Source organism: Schistocerca piceifrons, chromosome 9, assembly GCF_021461385.2.
Source record: "Schistocerca piceifrons isolate TAMUIC-IGC-003096 chromosome 9, iqSchPice1.1, whole genome shotgun sequence".
Lineage (NCBI taxonomy): Eukaryota > Metazoa > Arthropoda > Insecta > Orthoptera > Acrididae > Schistocerca > Schistocerca piceifrons.
The window spans coordinates 112,716,874-112,735,204 of NC_060146.1; the positions used below are offsets into that span (position 1 = coordinate 112,716,874).

At 44.4% G+C, this 18,331-nt stretch overlaps 2 non-coding genes across 2 annotated transcripts; one reads left to right on the plus strand and one right to left on the minus strand.

Annotated features, from left to right (window-relative positions):
* Positions 1-5,451: 5,451 nt before the first annotated feature.
* Trnas-cga lies at positions 5,452-5,526 on the minus strand. The gene has a single exon. It is a non-coding gene; the product is annotated as a tRNA-Ser (tRNA).
* A 125-nt stretch (positions 5,527-5,651) lies between these two features.
* Positions 5,652-5,726, plus strand: Trnas-uga. Its single transcript has one exon. It is a non-coding gene; the product is annotated as a tRNA-Ser (tRNA).
* The last annotated feature ends 12,605 nt before the right edge of the window (positions 5,727-18,331 follow it).

Genomic DNA, 18,331 nt, shown 5'->3' on the forward strand with positions numbered 1-18,331 from the left:
TGACGAACTTCTTGCTGTGGTGGAGTCACTTAGGTTTTTGGGTGTGGTTTTTGATGCCCGGTTGACTTGGCTGCCTCATATCTGGCAGCTAAAACAGATGTGTTGGCGGCATCTAAATGCTCTGCGAGCATTTGAGCCACACCAGCTGGGGCGCCGACCGATCTACACTCTTACAGCTCTACCAGGCGTTAATCCAGTCCTGTCTGGATTATGGGAGCCTGGCTTATGGCTCAGCATCCCCATCTGAGTTGCGGGTGCTGGACCCAATCCTACACAGCGGGATACAACTTGCCACTGGTGCCTTCTGGACCAGCCCTGTGGACAGCATACTTGTGGAGGCAGGTGTCCCTCCACTGCGGTTAGGGCGCCAGCGTTTACTGGCCGCTTATGCTACGCATGTTTGTAGCTTGCCCGGGCATCCTAACTATCGTCTCCTGTTCCCACAGTCGCACGTCCATCTCCCAGAACGTCGGCCCCGGGCTGGTTGTATGATCGCAGTCCGCATCAGAGAGCTTCTCTCCAGGCTTGGGGTTTTACCTCTTCCGTCTCCTTTCTGAGCACCTCTGCGTACACCCCAGTGGTGTGTGCCTCGCCCTTGCCTTCGGCTGGAATTGGCACAGGGCCCGAAGGACTCAGTCCTTCCGGAGGCCTTCCGCCGCCGCTTTCTTTCCATCCTCGCAACGTATCAGGGCTCTGGCATTGTTTACACTGATGGCTCAATGGTTTCTGGCCATTTCGGTTATGCTCTAACTCTAGGGGACCACTATGAACAACATTAATTGCCAACCGGCTGCAGCGTTTCCACTGCTGAGCTGGTCGCCATCTTTCGTGCCCTGGAGTGTATCCGATCCTGCTCAGGTGAGTCTTTTGTTATCTGTAGCGATTCCCTGAGCGGTTTACAAGCTATCGACCAGTCTTTCCCTTGTTCTCGTATGGCGATGGCTATCCATCAGTCCCTGCATACTCTTGCCCGTTGCGGCCGCTCTGTGGTCTTTGTGTGGACCCCAGGCCATGTTGGGATACCCAGCAATGAAAATGTTGACCGCCTGGCGAAAGAGGCCACCAGTAAACCATCTCTGGACGTTGGCCTCCCGGAGACTGATTTGCGAGCACTCTTACGCTGCAAAGTTTTTGCGCTATGGGACGATGAATGGCGCAAACTGACCACATGTAATAAACGTGCTGTCAAGGAGATGACAGCTGTGTGGCGATCATCCATGCAAGCCATTGGCAGGGACTCAGTCGTCCTTTGTCGGCTCCGCATCGGACACACCCGTCTGACGCATGGATATTTACTGAGCCGTGGGGACCCGCCTCTCTGTCACTGCGGGGCGGGCGGTTTTGACGGTGGTGCACATTTTATTGTCCTGTCCGCTTTTAGCTGTGCTCAGGGAGACATTTGTGCTGCCTGATACGCTCCCTGCCCTTTTACCTGATGACACTGCCATGGCAGGCTTAGTTTTGCGTTTTATTCTGGCAGGGAGTTTTTATCATTTAATCTGAGTGTTTGTTATGTTGTTTTGTGTTGATTCTGGCCTTTGGCCTACGGTTTTAGACTGAATTTTTAATATGTTTCTCGGTGGTTGGCTTTTCCTTTTTTTTCTCTATGGTTGGCCAACCACTGTCACACTCTGTGTTGTTTTTAATTTGTTTTGTATAATCTCTGTCTGAGTCTTTCTTGTCCTGTGTCGTCTGCTGTCTTTTCTGTTGTTCGTTTTTTTTTATTCTCTGTGGGTGATTTTAGTTTTTTGGAAAAAGGGACCGATGACTGTAGCAATCTGGTCCCTTTAATCCCACAAACCAACCAACCTAGAACCAACAATTGGAAACAACAGATGTGCATTCAGCCAGTTAGCAGGAATTATTAAGCAGCGGGTGTGAGACCAAATTGTGCCCATGTGGTTGCGTCACAAATCGCAATGGAGTGACAAAATGAACTTTTCCAAATCGTCTGTTCAAGACAGTCTAAAGTGTGCAAACTTCATCCAACACAATTTGACTTCTGAACAAAACCAATGACGAGTGGATGCCTGCCGTCAGGTACACCGGTCGCATGGTGCAAGTCTTCTTAGTTGAGGCCACTTCGGCGACTTGCGTGTCGATGGGGATGAGATGATGATGATGACAACACAACACTCACTCCCTGAGCGGACAAAATCTCTGACCCAGCCGGGAATCGAACCCAGGCACCTTTGCAGGACAGTCCGCTGTGCTGAACACTCAGCTATCGAGGCATATACTTGACTGAAATGAAGAAACGCGAGAAAAGCGGACAGTTGTTTTCTGGGAAAGTACATCATGGGAGACGAGAGCTGGCGTTATCAATATGAACCTAGCATAAAACAACAAAGTGCAGTCTGGGTCTCGGAAGGTACACCAAAGCCCGAATTGTAAATATGACACAAAAGCTGAACAACAACCGAAAGAAGGTTTTCCTGAGAGTTTCACACAATTATACAAACATTATATGTTTTATATTCAAAGGGGGCAGTCTACAGAGACAACTTGAAGCATTAAAACCGGCGTCTTAACTTTTCACTATTTTCGTAATCTAGCCTGCAAAAGCTTTTGACTGAATGAGCCAAAACACTGTGACCACTGCCTATCACGAGACTGAAATGGCGACAGACGGCATTGTGGAAATGCGACGCGGCAAAGAAAGTAAACAAGCAGAACAGAGATGAATGGGGAATCACTATAGAATATAGAGCTTTTTAGACCAATATACGAGAGTCGCCCAAAGGGTAATACACGACATTTTTGTATCAGCTAACAATAATACACGAACGCGAAACTACAGGTACGCACTATTTAAAATTTTCGGGGTTTCCGTTTCCTCCGACAGACTGCGTAGCTGCAGCAGTGTTTCAACATGGCGCCTGTAAGTGATATACATTACAAGCAGCGTTTCGTCATTGAATTTCTCACTGCAGAGAAAGGAACTATTGGGACCATTCGCAAACGGTTGTGTTAAATTTTGTTCCGTCGCTACAACTACAAGAAGATTTCTTCAGTGGACACGTTTCGCTTTATTGAAGTAAAGGATCATCAGTTGTCTCTAATTAAGATATTTACAATCTGATTTGTTTATAAGATCGCTTTGCTTATGGTAATTTCTGATTGGTTTTTCGTCTGCATCAGGAAATGCTAGCACGTCTTTGGTTTCTTTTTTTCATTATTCACTGACACTTGTGGTTTAATTTTTCACTGCTTTGCAGAACTATGCATTTATTACGTTTTACACAGACACTTTTTCGTACACCACTGTTCACTATTTGTGTGATTTTATGTCTGTATTGTGTTTTGTAGTGTTGACAACAACTTTTTTCGTTCTCTCTGTAGTTAATTATATATGTGTTATCCTATTTAATTGTGTTGTTGTGTATTTATATACTGTGTAAGAGTAATGATGGAATACTAATGGAGTTTTTATAGTCAATGCATGTGGGAAAGAGTAATAAAAATGAGTGCATAGTTGTGTGATGGAGAGTGTGTTGGAGGAAAATGTGGGGAGCAAGAAGTGAATTGAAACTGGGAGTGGTTGGAGGGGGGAGTTATGTGGGAGAGGGTGAAGAATGGAAAAGACGTTTTTCTTTCAAATGTGATTTCTTCAATTATTTTATATAGTTCTAGTTTCCAATATTTATTTCGTCATTCAGCAACTCCATTACACTACTATGGCTTACATCCATTCATCTTTGCTTCCCCTTCCCCACGTATTCAACACAAAATAACTTCATCACCATTCCTTCATTACTCTTACACAGTACATAAATACACAACATATTTAAATAGAATAACACACATACACCGAAGAGCCAAAGAAACGGGTACACCTGCCTAACAACGTGTAGGGCCCCGTGAGCATGCAGAAGTGTCACAACACAACCTGGCAGAGACTCGACTAATGTCTGAAGTACTGCTGCAGGTAACTGACACCACGATTCCTACAGGGCTTTCCATAAATCCGTAAGAGTACGACGAGGTGGAGATCTCTTCTGCACAGCATGTTGCAAGGCATTCATGTCTGGGGAGTTTGGTGGCCAGCGGAAGTGTTTAAACTCAGAAGAGTGTTCCGGGGGCCGCTCTGTAGTAGCTGTAGACGAGTGGGGTGTCACATTGTCGCGCTGGAATTACCCAAGTCCGTCGGAATGCTCAATGGATATGAATAGATGCAGGTGATCAGACATGTCACCTGTCGGAGTCGTATCTAGACATATCAGGGGTCCCATAGCACTCCAACTGCACACGCCCCTCACCATTACAGAGCTCCACCAGCTTGAATAGTCCCCTGCTGACACGCAGGGTCCATGGATTCGTCAGGTTGTCTCCATACCCGTACCGAGCGAGGTGGCACAGTGGTTAGCACACTGAACTCGCGTTTGGGGGGACGACGGTTCAATCCCGCGTCCAGCCATCGTGATTTAGGTTTTCCGTGATTTCCCTAAATCGCTCAAGGCAAATGACAGGACGGTTCCTTTGAAAGGGCACGGCCGACTTCCTTCCACATCGTCACCTAATCCGACGAGACCGATGACGTCGCTGTTTGGTCTCGTCCCCCAAATAACCCCAACCCATACCCATACATGTCCATCCATTCGATACAATTAGAATTTAGGCCACAAGTGTTAGTGTCTAATGATAAACCTATCACAGGAAATTTCCTGATGAAGGCGAAAAACCAAGAATAAATTACCCTAATTAAAACCAACAAATTGTTAACTAACCGTTTTTCGACATCAAAAAGAAATCAAGTTGGAAATATCTTTAGTTACAGATCAGTGATGATGCTTTCTTTCAATAAAGCGGAACGCGTCTGGTGAGAGAAACATGCATTTTTTTGGAGTTCCAACGACGGTACAAAAGTAAAGCAATTACGGACAATGTGGCCATGCAAATGAAGATGTTTGTGAGCAGTAGAGGGATCATCTGCAGTCGGCAGAAGTGTGATTAGTCGCTGGATAAAGAGGATGAGGTTGTTACGAGAAGGTGGTTCGGCACATCTCCAAGAATTGTGGTGTACGGGGAGGCCATCCACAACTGTTACGCCTGCCCAGATGCACCTGCTACGTTCGTAAAGATATTATAACTTTAATTGGTGTTTTTACCTTACTTGTAATATGCTTTGTTGGAATTTGTATTTAGACTTCTTAAGTAATAGAACCGAGTACGTTGTCCTCGATGGTGAGTGTTCATCGGAGGTGATGGTATCATCCAGAGTGCCCCAGGGAAGTGTGGTAGGTCCGCTGTTGTTTTCTATCTACATAAATGATCTTTTGGATAGGGTGGATAGCAATGTGCGGCTGTTTGCTGATTATGCTGTGGTGTACGGGACGGTGTCGTCGTTGAGTGACTGTAGGAGGATACAAGATGACTTGGACAGGATTTGTGATTGGTGTAAAGAATGGCAGCTAACTCTAAATATGAAACTTCCTGGCAGATTAAAACTGTGTGCCCGACCGAGACTCGAACTCGGGACCTTTGCCTTTCGCGGGCAAGTGCTCTACCAACTGAGCTACCGAAGCACGACTCACGCCCGGTACTCACAGCTTTACTTCTGCCAGTACCTTGTCTCCTACCTTCCAAACTTTACAGAAGCTCTCCTGCGAGGTACTGGCAGAAATAAAGCTGTGAGTACCGGGCGTGAGTCGTGCTTCGGTAGCTCAGTTGGTAGAGCACTTGCCCGTGAAAGGCAAAGGTCCCGAGTTCGAGTCTCGGTCGGGCACACAGTTTTAATCTGCCAGGAAGTTTCATATCAGCGCACACTCCGCTGCAGAGTGAAAATCTCAATCTGGAAACATCCCCTAGGCTGTGGCTAAGCCATGTCTCCGCAATATCCCTTCTTTCAGGAGTGCTAGTTCTGCAAGATTCGCAGGAGAGCTTCTGTAAAGTTTGGAAGGTAGGAGACGAGGTACTGGCAGAAGTAAAGCTGTGAGTAGCGGGCGTGAGTCGTGCTTCGGTAGCTCAGTTGGTATAGCACTTGCCCGCAAAAGGCAAAGGTCCCGAGTTCGAGTCTCGGTCGAGAACACAGTTTTAATCTGCCAGGAAGTTTCATATCAGCGCACACTCCGCTGCAGAGTGAAAATCTCATTCTGGAATTCTAAATATAGATAAATGTAAATTAATGCAGATGAAAAGAAAAAAGAATCCCGTAATGTTTGTATACTCCATTAGTAGTGTAGCGCTTGACACGTCGATTAAATATTTGGGCGTAACATTGCAGAGCGATATAGAGTCGGACAAGCATGTAATGGCAGTTGTGGGAAATGCGGATAGTTATCTTCCGTTCATTGGTAGAATTTTGGGAAGATGTGGTTCATCTGTAAAGGAGACCGCTTATAAAACACTAATACGACCTATTCCTGAGTACTGCTCGAGCGTTTGGGATCCCTATCAGGTAGGATTGAGGGATGACATAGAAGCAATTCAGAGGCGGGCCGCTAGATTTGTTACTGGTAGGTTTGATCATCACGCGAGTGTTACGGAAATGCTTCAAGAACTCGGGTGGGAGTCTCTGGAGGAAAGGAGGCGTTCTTTTCGTGAATCGCTGCTGAGGAAATTTAGAGAACCAGCATTTGAGGCTGACTGCAGTACAAATTTACTGCCGCCAACTTATATTTCGGGAAAGACCACAAAGATAAGATAAGAGAGATTAGGGCTCGTACAGAGGCATATAGGCAGTCATTTTTCCCTCGTTCTGTTTGGTAGTGGGACAGGGAGAGAAGATGCTAGTTGTGGTACGAGGTACTGTTGAAGAAAAAAATGTGGTGCATTACTTTCTGGGCGAACCCCGTATAATCTCACTCACGTCCATTCGCTGTTATTCTCAAATATAGCACTCAGTTCGTAAGCGAAAGTTGCTATATTCTTAAATTACTGAATGTTCCAAAGGTCGGTTCGTCGAAAGAAACATGATAAAATGGAAAATATAGCTTTTCTCGTTTGACAAAATCTAGACAATAGAAATATAACAACTGAGTATAGTACACTATTATTATTATTCTCGTTCAGGTGCTACTTAATTTTTCCTTTTACTCTTTATTTATCGCCAATTCCACTCAGTTTTTTTCGGTATGAGCTCTTTTCCTATATTCACGCCAAGCGATTCAACTCTTCTTGGGTTTTGCTTCCTCGAGAACTGCCCACTCATGCACATCCTGCCTCAGAATCTTGTATTTCCTAGGGTTATACCTGTTTCTTACTTGTTCTACTACTGTGACCCATTTTATTGATCCTATTTTATCTTTGTTGCAAGATTAGCAGAATCCCACATCTTGTCTAGTCCAGTTTTGTATTCATTCAGTGCATCTCTTTCTGTTTAAAATGCGTGTTTCATACCCATTAAACATGCTCCGATCTGGTGTCTTAGTTATCAATATTGTAAGACGCATCTTTTATAGTAAATGTTTTCTGTAAGTCTAAAGCCTGTTCCAGCTTTGTGGCAATGAATTTAATAAACAATATTTTTTTGGTTGGTCTCTTGAGAGGTTTCGCCAAAATGTAGAGAAACTTAGAGGACCAGATATGTACTTTTCCGTTTCTAATGAGATATGAACACTTACTCCTTCTGTAGTTTCCTTAAGAATATCTGCTTGTTTTTGTGCTGTTTCAATGCTCCAACAGAGAATCATCAGTTTGCATGCAACCGCTAAGCAGACGAACGTGATACTAGTTCTTCATTATTTGATTGATTGGTCTGTTTTAATATCTGATTTGTTGAAGTATTCCATTATTTTTCCGTGAGGCAGTGTGAAAGTAATGGATACATTCCTTGTCACATTCCTGATTTAATTTCAATGTTTGTCTTATATTTTTCCTAAATTTTATTTGTATTTTACGCCATTTAGCATTTCTCTAATAGATGAACTGATCTTGAGGCGTGAGCTTTGCTTCTTCAGAATTTGGAAAGGATCCTTATAACTCATAATCTCATTTCTAATTTACAAATGTGAAAATTTTTTGCCAGTTATATTATTTTTTATTTTTGAGTAGTAGTTTCAGTACATATCTGGGGAGTAGAATTTGTCTCAAAACATGCTTGATATTTACCACATTTTTATTAAATTACTCTTGTTTGGTCCACATGGCAATTACGTTACGTAGTAAGCGTATCAGAACAGTTTTAAAGTTTATTATTATTAAATACTGTACGTTGAAAAATCATTGTAGTTACTACTGACACAGTGTAATATTTTTTGTAGGCTTCAGTGAGTCAAATAATACTACTTCCTCATGCATGTAAATCACGTTAGCAAGGTTCTGATTGCACAAGGTTGACATAAAGGCAGAGCCGTATAAAAATTCTCTAAAATGTTACTAAAGTAGAAGTCGAATGGAATGGTACAGACAAACATGTCATACTATTGGATTTGTTTGATATAGGGAACATGAATCTGATATCATATTTTACGTAGGTAATGTGTGTGGAAGGAAACCCAAGTTTTAATTTATTCATGTTAGTGAAGACTAAGTACCATGTGGGAAAGTCTGTGAACTGAGTCCTTTTGACCTCCTACTTCCAAGCAGATAATTAAGTTTGTTCAATAACCTTTTTCTAAACTGAGTCTCCTGCCACATATGGCAGTGCTCTTGGGTCATAAGATTGCTGAAATTAGCCTATGATAGCTCTCCAGCACAAACCCTGTTATTTCACTGAAAACAAATGGTGGTTCTTGCTGCTAATAGATCTCATCCATCTTAAGCTTAATGTCCTTAAATGAAACTAAAAGCGAAAACTGAATCGTATGAAAATAACTAACAGAACAGAGAAATCATTGTTCTGAAAAAAAGAAATATCAACCCTTTTCATGTTGTAACCAGCAGTGTACGATTCCCCTGTGTATATGTAGTGTCTACTCTTTCCGACATGTCAAAAAGAGAAAATACCATTTTTGATCCAGCAGCCACATTTAAGACGCAAAGAAATTACAGATATTGGTTGCAAGTGGGCATTGATTTAAGTCAGTGGGGAAGATAGAAAATTTGTGCCGAACCGGAATCCGAATCAGGGTCTCCTGCTTACTAAGCAGATGGTCTGATAACTAAGCCATGTGGACATAGTGGCCTGGGCAACTCCACAGACTACCCCAGCACGCATCCCGCCAGACCCAAAGCCTCAACTCGCGTTGCCCATTTCGTCATCATTCGTGGGATTTCGCCGATTCCCGTAAGAGTTCGAACTTGGTGTGCATCCACACTGAAGAGATCATTGGCCAACCTCACCTTAATTTTATATATACATACATCTTTTTCACCTTACTTTTATATATCCCCCCCAAGAACAATGGACCTTGCCGTCAGTGCCTCAGCGATATAGGTAGACACACTGTAGGTGCAACCACAATGGAGGGGTATCTGTTAAGAGACTAGTCACACGTGTGGCTGCAGCAGCCTTTTCAGTAGTTGCAAGGGCGACTGTCTGGATGACTGACTGATCTGGCCTTGTAACATTAACCAAAACAGCCTTGCTGTGATGGTACTTCGAACGGCTGAAAGCAAGGGGAAACTACAGCCGTAATTTTTCCCGAGGGCATGCAGCTTTACTGTATGGTTAAATGATGATGACGTCCTCTTGGGTACAACATTCCGAAGGTAAAATAGTCCCCCATTCGGATCTCCGGGCGGGAACTACTCAGAAGGACATCGTTATCAAGAGAAACAAAACTGGCGTTCTACGGATCGGAGAGTGGAATGTCAGATCCCTTAATCGGGCCGGTAGGTTATATATATATATATACACAGACCACTGTGGCCGCCGGCCGCGGTGGTCTATCGGTTCTAGGCGCTCAGTCCGGAACCGCGCGACCGCTACGGTCGCAGGTTCGAATCCTGTCGCGGGCATGGATGTGTGTGATGTCCTTAGGTTAGTTAGGTTTAAGTAATTCTAAGTTCTAGGGGACTGATGACCACAGATGTTAAGCCCCATAGTGCTCAGAGCCATTTGAACCACTGTGGCCAGATGGCTTACTGATCAGAGCATCTGCGTATTAAGCTTGATACCCAGGTGCAATGACTGTAAATCCTTTGTGCCTTGATTCAGGTGAGTTGTATATCATGTGCTTTTTCTTTAAATAAGTTTCGAAAACATTTGTATTTAACTAATCTGTTTCAATCATTTACAGGTGTTTGTAGACGATGATAAAGAAGACAGTCCTACCATTTTGGATGAGCTGGTAAGCCAAATAAAAGATGAACGGCGTCTCGTCATTGTGTCATCGCGGGGAATTAACTGCTTGGACGACAAATATAAATCATCTGACGTCTCCGATGACAGCTGGAATCATTACCTGAACATCAAAGTCAGACTGAACGGGGACAGCTACGAATGCCACCTGCGGGACCTGGTGGCAGGAGTTGATGCTCTCAAGCCACTGCTGGACGAAAAGCCGGCGCTCTTGCTGGCTCTGGCACGGCTGTCGCAACCTCTGAGGATGGGCCGGGAGCTGGAAACGTTGCCAGCACACTACGTAACAAGAGAGTTGGCGGACCAGAGGCTACTGACGGACGAGTTCTTCTCGTCTCTGGACAGAATTCGCGAGTATGAAAGAAAACAGCGAACAGTCCAACTCGAAGCACTGGACACTGGTAGAAACACAGTGATCGTGGTGGGCAGACCCGGAGTGGGCAAGTCGATGATGCTGTCGTATGTGGCGAAGAAAATAAAAGAAAGGGTCCCCAGCTGTTGGCTATTAAGAGTTAATCTTTTGGAGTTTTACACGGTTTTAGAGCACAGTGATAGCGACGAGAAAGCTGTGGAAGGCATCTTAAGGGGGTCAATCTTCAGGGAGGACGAGTTTGGTGAACTGGAGTACGCACTACTTCGCTACAACCTGTTAGAGTCCCCAAGAGTGGTCTGTCTCGTGGATGGCTTCGACGAGGTGTGCCCAGATTACATCAGAAGGTGTCTCGGGGTGTTGCCTCTGCTGTCACCACGCGAGGGCAAGCTCCTGGTGACGACGAGGCCATAAACTGTCAAGCTCTTGAAGGCTCAGATGGGTGTGAATGCACACCCGCTGGAGCCTTTCAGTAACCTAGAGCTAAAAGAATTCTTCAGACGCCACTCCTCGGCGGGAAACATCCAGCGCTTCCGTAGTCTTAACAAGGGCGTGAGGAATCTTCTGAAAACCCCTCTGTTTGCTGAAATGTTTGCAAATCTGCCTCAAGAATTGGGTGAGAAATATGACATTGTGACGCTGTACGAAGCTTTCTTTCGAAATAAATTCAGGAGGCTTTACGAGGAGAAATATAGTGACAACTTGTCCGTTCCTGGGAAGAAGATAGAAGTGAAGGAGGCACAGAAGAAACATGAGGAACAGTTGATGCTCCTCGCAGCATCGGTTCTGTTGCGCGGTCCAGACATACCGGTAAAACTGTCATTGAAGAGGGACTACTTCGTGAAGGCCGGAATTGTGTATCAGTTTGTCGATGGGAAACCCGCGTTTCTGCACAGGACGTTCGCCGAACACTTCCTCGCCAAATGGTGTTTCCTCGGGGATGGAAAGCAGAGTCGTGCGGCTCTGTACCGCAAGGCCTACGTGCGCAATCGACTCGAGTTCTTTGTGGAGTCCTTCAACCGCAGGGCAGTGAGGGGTCGGCCGCTGCTGGAGGCGGTACTGGACGGCGACGAGGGCCAGGTGAAGGCGCTGATGGCCGAGGGTGCCGACCCCGGACAGACAGACGAGTGCGGCCGCAACGCACTGCATCTGACCGCAGCCACTGATACGGCAGGGTACGGCAGGGGCTTCTTCATCTCTATGCTGCAGCGACTGTGGGGAGACGCTTGGGAGGCTACGTTGTCTGCTGTGGACGGCCTGCTCGGGTGGACTCCCGTGAGGTACGCTGCTGAGGGTGGACGCTGGTTCGCCTTGTACAAGCTGCTGTTGGCTGGCGGTGACCTCAGCCACCTCGGAGACTTCCAGGCGGGGCTGCACGACCCTGAAACGCTGCAGGGCATATTCGAACAGTATGGATACTGGATGCTGTACCAGCATGTCATCGAGGGGAAACATCCCATAAAGCAAAGCATGGAAGAACAAATCGAGGTAAATCAAAATGTACCATGTACCATATGATATGTAGCTGTAACTAACTTGAAACTTTCTGGCAGATGAAAACTGCATGCTAGCCGGGACTGGATCCGGAACTTTTGCATATTGCGAGTTAACGCTTCATTGTCAAGTCATACTTTTGTGACCACCTGTCAAAAACCTGAATAGGCACTTTTTTCAGCGTGGGAGACGGACAGGCAGTGTCAGTGAGGTTCTGGAAGGTATTGATAGGGATATGGATCCATGACGACCTCAGTGTCCTGGTCAGCTGCACTAGGTCTCTTGGTTGAGAATCCATGATGCGAAAAGCCTGATAGAGGTGGTAGCAAAGACTTTCATTGTGGGGAGTTTGGTAGCTCATTCTGGTGCTCATTGAATCACACAGGTACCCTGCCTGCTGTGTGACACGTTGCATTGTTCTGTTGGTATATGCCCTCATGTCAAGGAAAAACCAACTCCATGCAGAGGTGAACATGGTCCCCTAGGATACATACAGTCTTGTGTTGATCCATTGTGTCTTCCAGAATGACTAGATCACCGAAGGGATGCCTCGAAATCATTCCCAGACAATAAGGCTTCCTCCTCTGGCCTTGACATTTCTGATGACTGTTGCAGGATGTCTGCTTTCACACATTTCAAGTTGTGCATGCCCACAGACATTTGTTAGATGGAGCAAAAAATGTTGTTCATCTGAAAAGGATGAGTGTCCTCACAGTGGACGTCCTGTCGCAGTACTGCTTATTCCAGCCTTTGTTGCTGATCCACAGCACTCAGCATGGGTGCACGAACCAGGTGCCTGCTGCTCAAGCCCATACAACACCTACTGAACAGTCATTGAGGAGACATTGTTAGTGGCTCCTTGGTTCATTTGGGCGGTTAGTTGCTCAACAGTTGCCTGCCTATCTGCCCGTATGCATCTCTGCAGCTGACATTCACCTCTGTGGCTCTGACTCTGAGCACTTAACAGTGGAGGTCATCAGTCCCCTAGAACTCAGAACTACTTAAACCCAGCTAAACTAAGGGCATCACACACATCCATGCCTGAGGCAAGATTCGAACCTGCGACTGTAGCAGTCGCGCCGTTCCGGACTGAAGCCCCTAGAACCACTTGGCCACTGTGTCCGGCATTCACCTCTGTCACCTCTTGTCCATGATGCACCACATTTGTCTTGGCGGTGGTTTTGGATAGCTCCGTTTTGCCACGCACAGTGTACTTTATCCATTGTGGTAAGCAGTTAGTTTATATATTTAGCCATCTCGGAAATTCATCCACCCATGGCTCGAAACCCAATGGTCTTGGGCTTTGGGATAGCAGATAAATCACTCCATATGTGGATTAACACTATCACTGCATGGTTTTCCATGTTACCCTCTCTTCCCGATATGGTTTACATACCCATACCCTCCATTGCTAGTGCAGCCATCCTGGTCTGCGACTGGCCATAAATAGGTGGTGCTAACATGAATGAGACTGGACCTTGTATTACAGAATGAGCTATCCAGGCACGACTCACAATCTGCCATCATAGCATTACTTCCGCCAGTCTCTCGTCTCCTACTGTCCAAACCTAATTGAAGGTCTCTTGCATTCCTAGCTTGACTGTTACTCCTAGAGGAAAGTATATTTCTGACAAATGGCTCACTCAGACTGAATTTTTTTCTCTGTAGTGACGTTGCACTGACGCGAAACATGATTTCTTCCAATAGTATTAGTTCTACAAGGTGAGTGCAGTTCTCCTGTGACGTTTGGGAAATAGTACTATGAGAACAAGAACCGCCAGTCTCCTATTGGAGTGGTAACGTAACGAGAGGAGGAGGAGGAGGAGGAGGAGATTGACAGACAAAACGAGGAAAGGGGAAGATGGACACCGATATTGGAAGGGGGGAGGAAGGGGCAGGAGATGGTCAGAGAGAGGGTGAGGCGGAAATGGAGAGAGAGAGAGGAGCAGATGGGCAATGGGCAGAGGGGGAACGAGCAGATGGACGGAGAGAGGGGGAAGGGCTGACAGACAGAGACAGGGTAGGGGGAGATAAGCACAGAGAGGGGCTGGAGGAGGTGCACAGAGGGAGATGCTAGGAAAATACGTACTAATAGAAGATTGAAATACACTACTGGCCATTAAAATTGCTACACCACGAAGATGACGTGCTACAGACGCGAAATTTAACCGACAGGAAGAAGGTGCTGTGATATGCAAATGATTAGCTTTTCAGAGCATTCACACAAGGTTGGCGCCGGTGGCGACACCTACAACGTGCTGATATGAGGAAAGTTTCCAACCGATTTCTCATACACAAACAGCAGTTGACCGGCGTTGCCTGGTGAAACGTTGTTGTGATGCCTCGTGTAAGGAGGAGAAATGCGTACCATCACGTTTCCGACTTTGATAAAGGTCGGATTGTAGCCTATCGCGATTGCGATTTATCGTATCGCGACATTGCTGCTCGCGCTGGTCGAGATCCAATGACTGTTAGCAGAATATGGAATCGGTGGGTTCAGGAGGGTAATACGGAACGCCGTGCTGGATCCCAATGGCCTCGTTTCACTAGCAGTCGAGATGACAGGCATCTTATATGCATGGCTGTAACGGATCGTGCAGCCACGTCTCGATCCCTGAGTCAACAGATGGGGACGTTTGCAATACAACAACCATCTGCACGAACAGTTCGACGACGTTTGCAGCAGCGGAGACCGTGGCTGCGGTTAGCCTTGACTCTGCATCACAGACAGGAGCGCCTGCGATGGTGTATTCAACGACGGATCTGGGTGCACGAATGGCAAAACGTCATTTTTTCGGATGAATCCAGGTTCTGTTTACAGCATCGTGATGGTCGCATCGTTGTTTGGCGACATCGTGGTGAACGCACATTGGAAGCGTGTATTCGTCATCGCCATACTGGGATCACCCGGCGTGATGGTATGGGGTGCCATTGATTACACGTGTCGGTCACCTCTTGTTCGCATTGACGGCACTTTGAACAGGCGTATGCAGGCCGTTATTACCGCCAGAGGTAGTTGTTCTGGGTACTGATTTCTCAGGATCTATGCACCCAAATTGCGTGAAAATGTAATCACATGTCAGTTCTAGTATAATATATTTATCCTATGAATACCCGTTTATCATCTGCATTTCTTCTTGGTGTAGCAATTTTAATGGCCAGTAGTGTAAATACATATCCAGGCGACACTGGGTTCTCAGCTAGTAATAAAAATTTGTCGGATCCTTAAAAAGCGGGCCCCTGCTAGATGGTATACACTATAGGGAAACGAAATAATAATCAGATTACCTTCCATTGCGATCGTGGGTACACTCAGCGACTGTGATCTGATTTATAAATAATAGAGCATAAAATCAATAGTCCTTTTTTGACTAGGCGTAAAGCTTTGTGTCGTGCAGTCATTAAGGGTACACGTCTGGGTCTTCGGCTCCGAAAGCCCATATCGATAATGTTTCGTTGAATGGTTCTCACGCTGACACTTGCTGATGGCTCAGCATTGAAATCTGCAGCAGTTTACGGAAGAGTTCCACTTCTGTCACGTTGAACGATTCTCTTCAGTCGTCGTTCGTTCCGTTCTTGCAGGATCTCTTTCCGACCGCAGCGATGTCAGAGATTTGATGTTTTAGCGGATTCCTGATATTCACGGTATACTCGTGAAGTGGTCGTACGGGAAAATCCCCGCATCAGTGCCTCGGTGATTCTGTGTCCCATCGCTAGTGCTCCGACTATAACACCACGTTCAAACTCACTTAAATCTTGATAACCTGCCATTGTGGCAGCAGTAACCGATCTAACAGTTGCGCCAGACACTTGCTGTCTTATATAGGCGTTGCCGACCGCAGCGCCGGATTCTGCCTGTTTATATATCTCTGTATTTGAATGTCCATGCCTATATCGGTTTCTTTGGCGCAATTCCGAGTAACAGACAATTATTATGACTATCGGATTTACATAAATGAGCTCTTATTTGGCAAAAAGCTTAACATTTACTTGAAACAGTACATATTAACACAGTACATGTTAACACTTGCTTACACAGTCATATTCCACAAAGTTATCAGAATGCTAATGTGGGGTTTGTTTGAATGATGTGACAAAAACGCAGAGGACAGGAGTAGATCCACACTTGACAGGGTCAACACTCGGACGCGTTACATCATTTTCGGTGTATCCGCACAGCAGCAGTCCTGCAGAAAAGGACACAATGATCACATTATTCAGAGCTTTGCGAGGTTTTTCACATATAATGCGCCGCACATTCGAACTACTACAGTAATGCGGCAAGTCGTTGTTTACCATTCTTACCGAAAAACTCGAAAAGTACTTGACTGGTTTGCTTCAGATCTTTACACGGTACTCTAATGAACCTTCCCACAAGGTTCCATTTTGGGGCTCTTACTTTTTCTTGTGTATATCAATGACCTTTCATCAGTAACATTACCAGATGCCAAGTTCGTTTTGTTTGCCAATGATACAAACATCGCAATAAATAGCAGATCAAGGGTAGTCTTAGAAAGAACAGGTAATAAAATATTTGTGGACATTAATCACTGGTTCCTAGCCAATACTTTGTCACTAAACTTTGAAAAAACATACTACATGCAGTTCAGAACTTGTAAGGGGTGTCCCACGAGTATATGTCTAACATACGATGGCAAGAAGATAGAAGAAGTGGACAGTGTTAAATTCTTGGGATTACAGCTTGATAATAAATTCAACTGGGAGGAGCACACCACAGAACTGCTGAAGTGTCTAAACAAATCTCTGTTTGCAATGCGAATTTTGTCAGACATAGGGGATATAAAAATGAAAAAGCTGGCATACTATGCTTACTTTCATTCCATAATGTCATATGGGATTATTTTTTGGGGTAATTCATCAAGCCAAGCTAAAGTTTTCTGGGCACAAAAACGTGCAGTAAGAGTTATATGTGGTGTGAACTCAAGAACAATCTGCAGAAGCCTGTTTAGGGAACTAGGTATACTAACTACTGCTTCCCAATATATTTATTGCTTAGTGAAATTTGTCATTAAAAATATATCACTTTTTCAAACCAACAGCTCAATTCATGGAATCAGTACTAGAAATAAGAATAATCTTCACAAGGATTTAAAGTCACTTAGTCTTGTACAAAAAGGTGTGCATTATTCAGGAACACACATTTTGAATAACTTGCCAGCAGCCATAAAAAGCTTAACAACCAATGAAATTCAGTTTAAGAGGAGCCTAAAGGATTTATTGATGGCCAACTCCTTCTACTCCACTGATGAATTTCTCAGTAAAACCAACTGATTTATATATATATATATATATATATATATATATATATATATATATATATAAAACATCTGCACAATTTCAGTGCAGTAATGTGTTCATTGTAAATGTGTGTGTGTGTGTGTGCGTGTGTGTGTAAGTACAATCTAACTTCTGCACCATTTCAGTGCAGTAATGGGTTCATTGTAAATAAGTATTATAGTAGTTGTATTACATGTTTATAACCTTATAAATAAATAAAAAACTTTTTTATTTTAAATTCAGTGCATTAGTATATGTAAAATGACTCTTTCATATAGTGTTCATTAAAAAATGACAATCATTCCACTTGGGACCCGTGGAATGGTACATTAGCTTATTTGTTTTAGTTGTAAATATTTCTCATGTATTGTTGTTTTACTGACATGTTCCACATCCTGGAGGACCTCCTCACTACGGATCAATTGGAATGAAGTAAATCTAATCTAATGTGTAATGTATAAGTAGGAAACGTTGTTACCAAAAATTGCGAAACGTTTTTGTCCATATTACTTCAAATTTTTGCATGATACTCTAATGAGCTTTCGGACAGATATAGGCTATATATAATTTAAATATTCATAGTAGATTTATATAAAGTGGAAACGTTGTTACCCTAAAATCTCGAAATTTTCTTGACCGATTTATTCTTTTAAACGGCAATGTACAGGTTTTGTCTTAAAACCGACTCCAAGAAACAAAATGGAGTGCTGCGAAAATGTGCGTTTCTGTTTCTTTTTTTCTCGCGGACAGTTTCAACTCCGATAGGGGGCAGGTAAAACACTGGACAAACTGTTTTCTCCCATGTTTACTTTTTCTCCTTATATTTATTTTCAAGCAAAAATTCTAGTCATAACAGTGTGATGTTTTGTTTTACTCCTCGCCATCGTTTTTACAGAATACAGGAAAGCTGTATTTAGGGCTTATGATTAGAATACTACTACGAAATTTGAATCGTCCGAAAGTTAGTAATCCTATCCATTCACAGA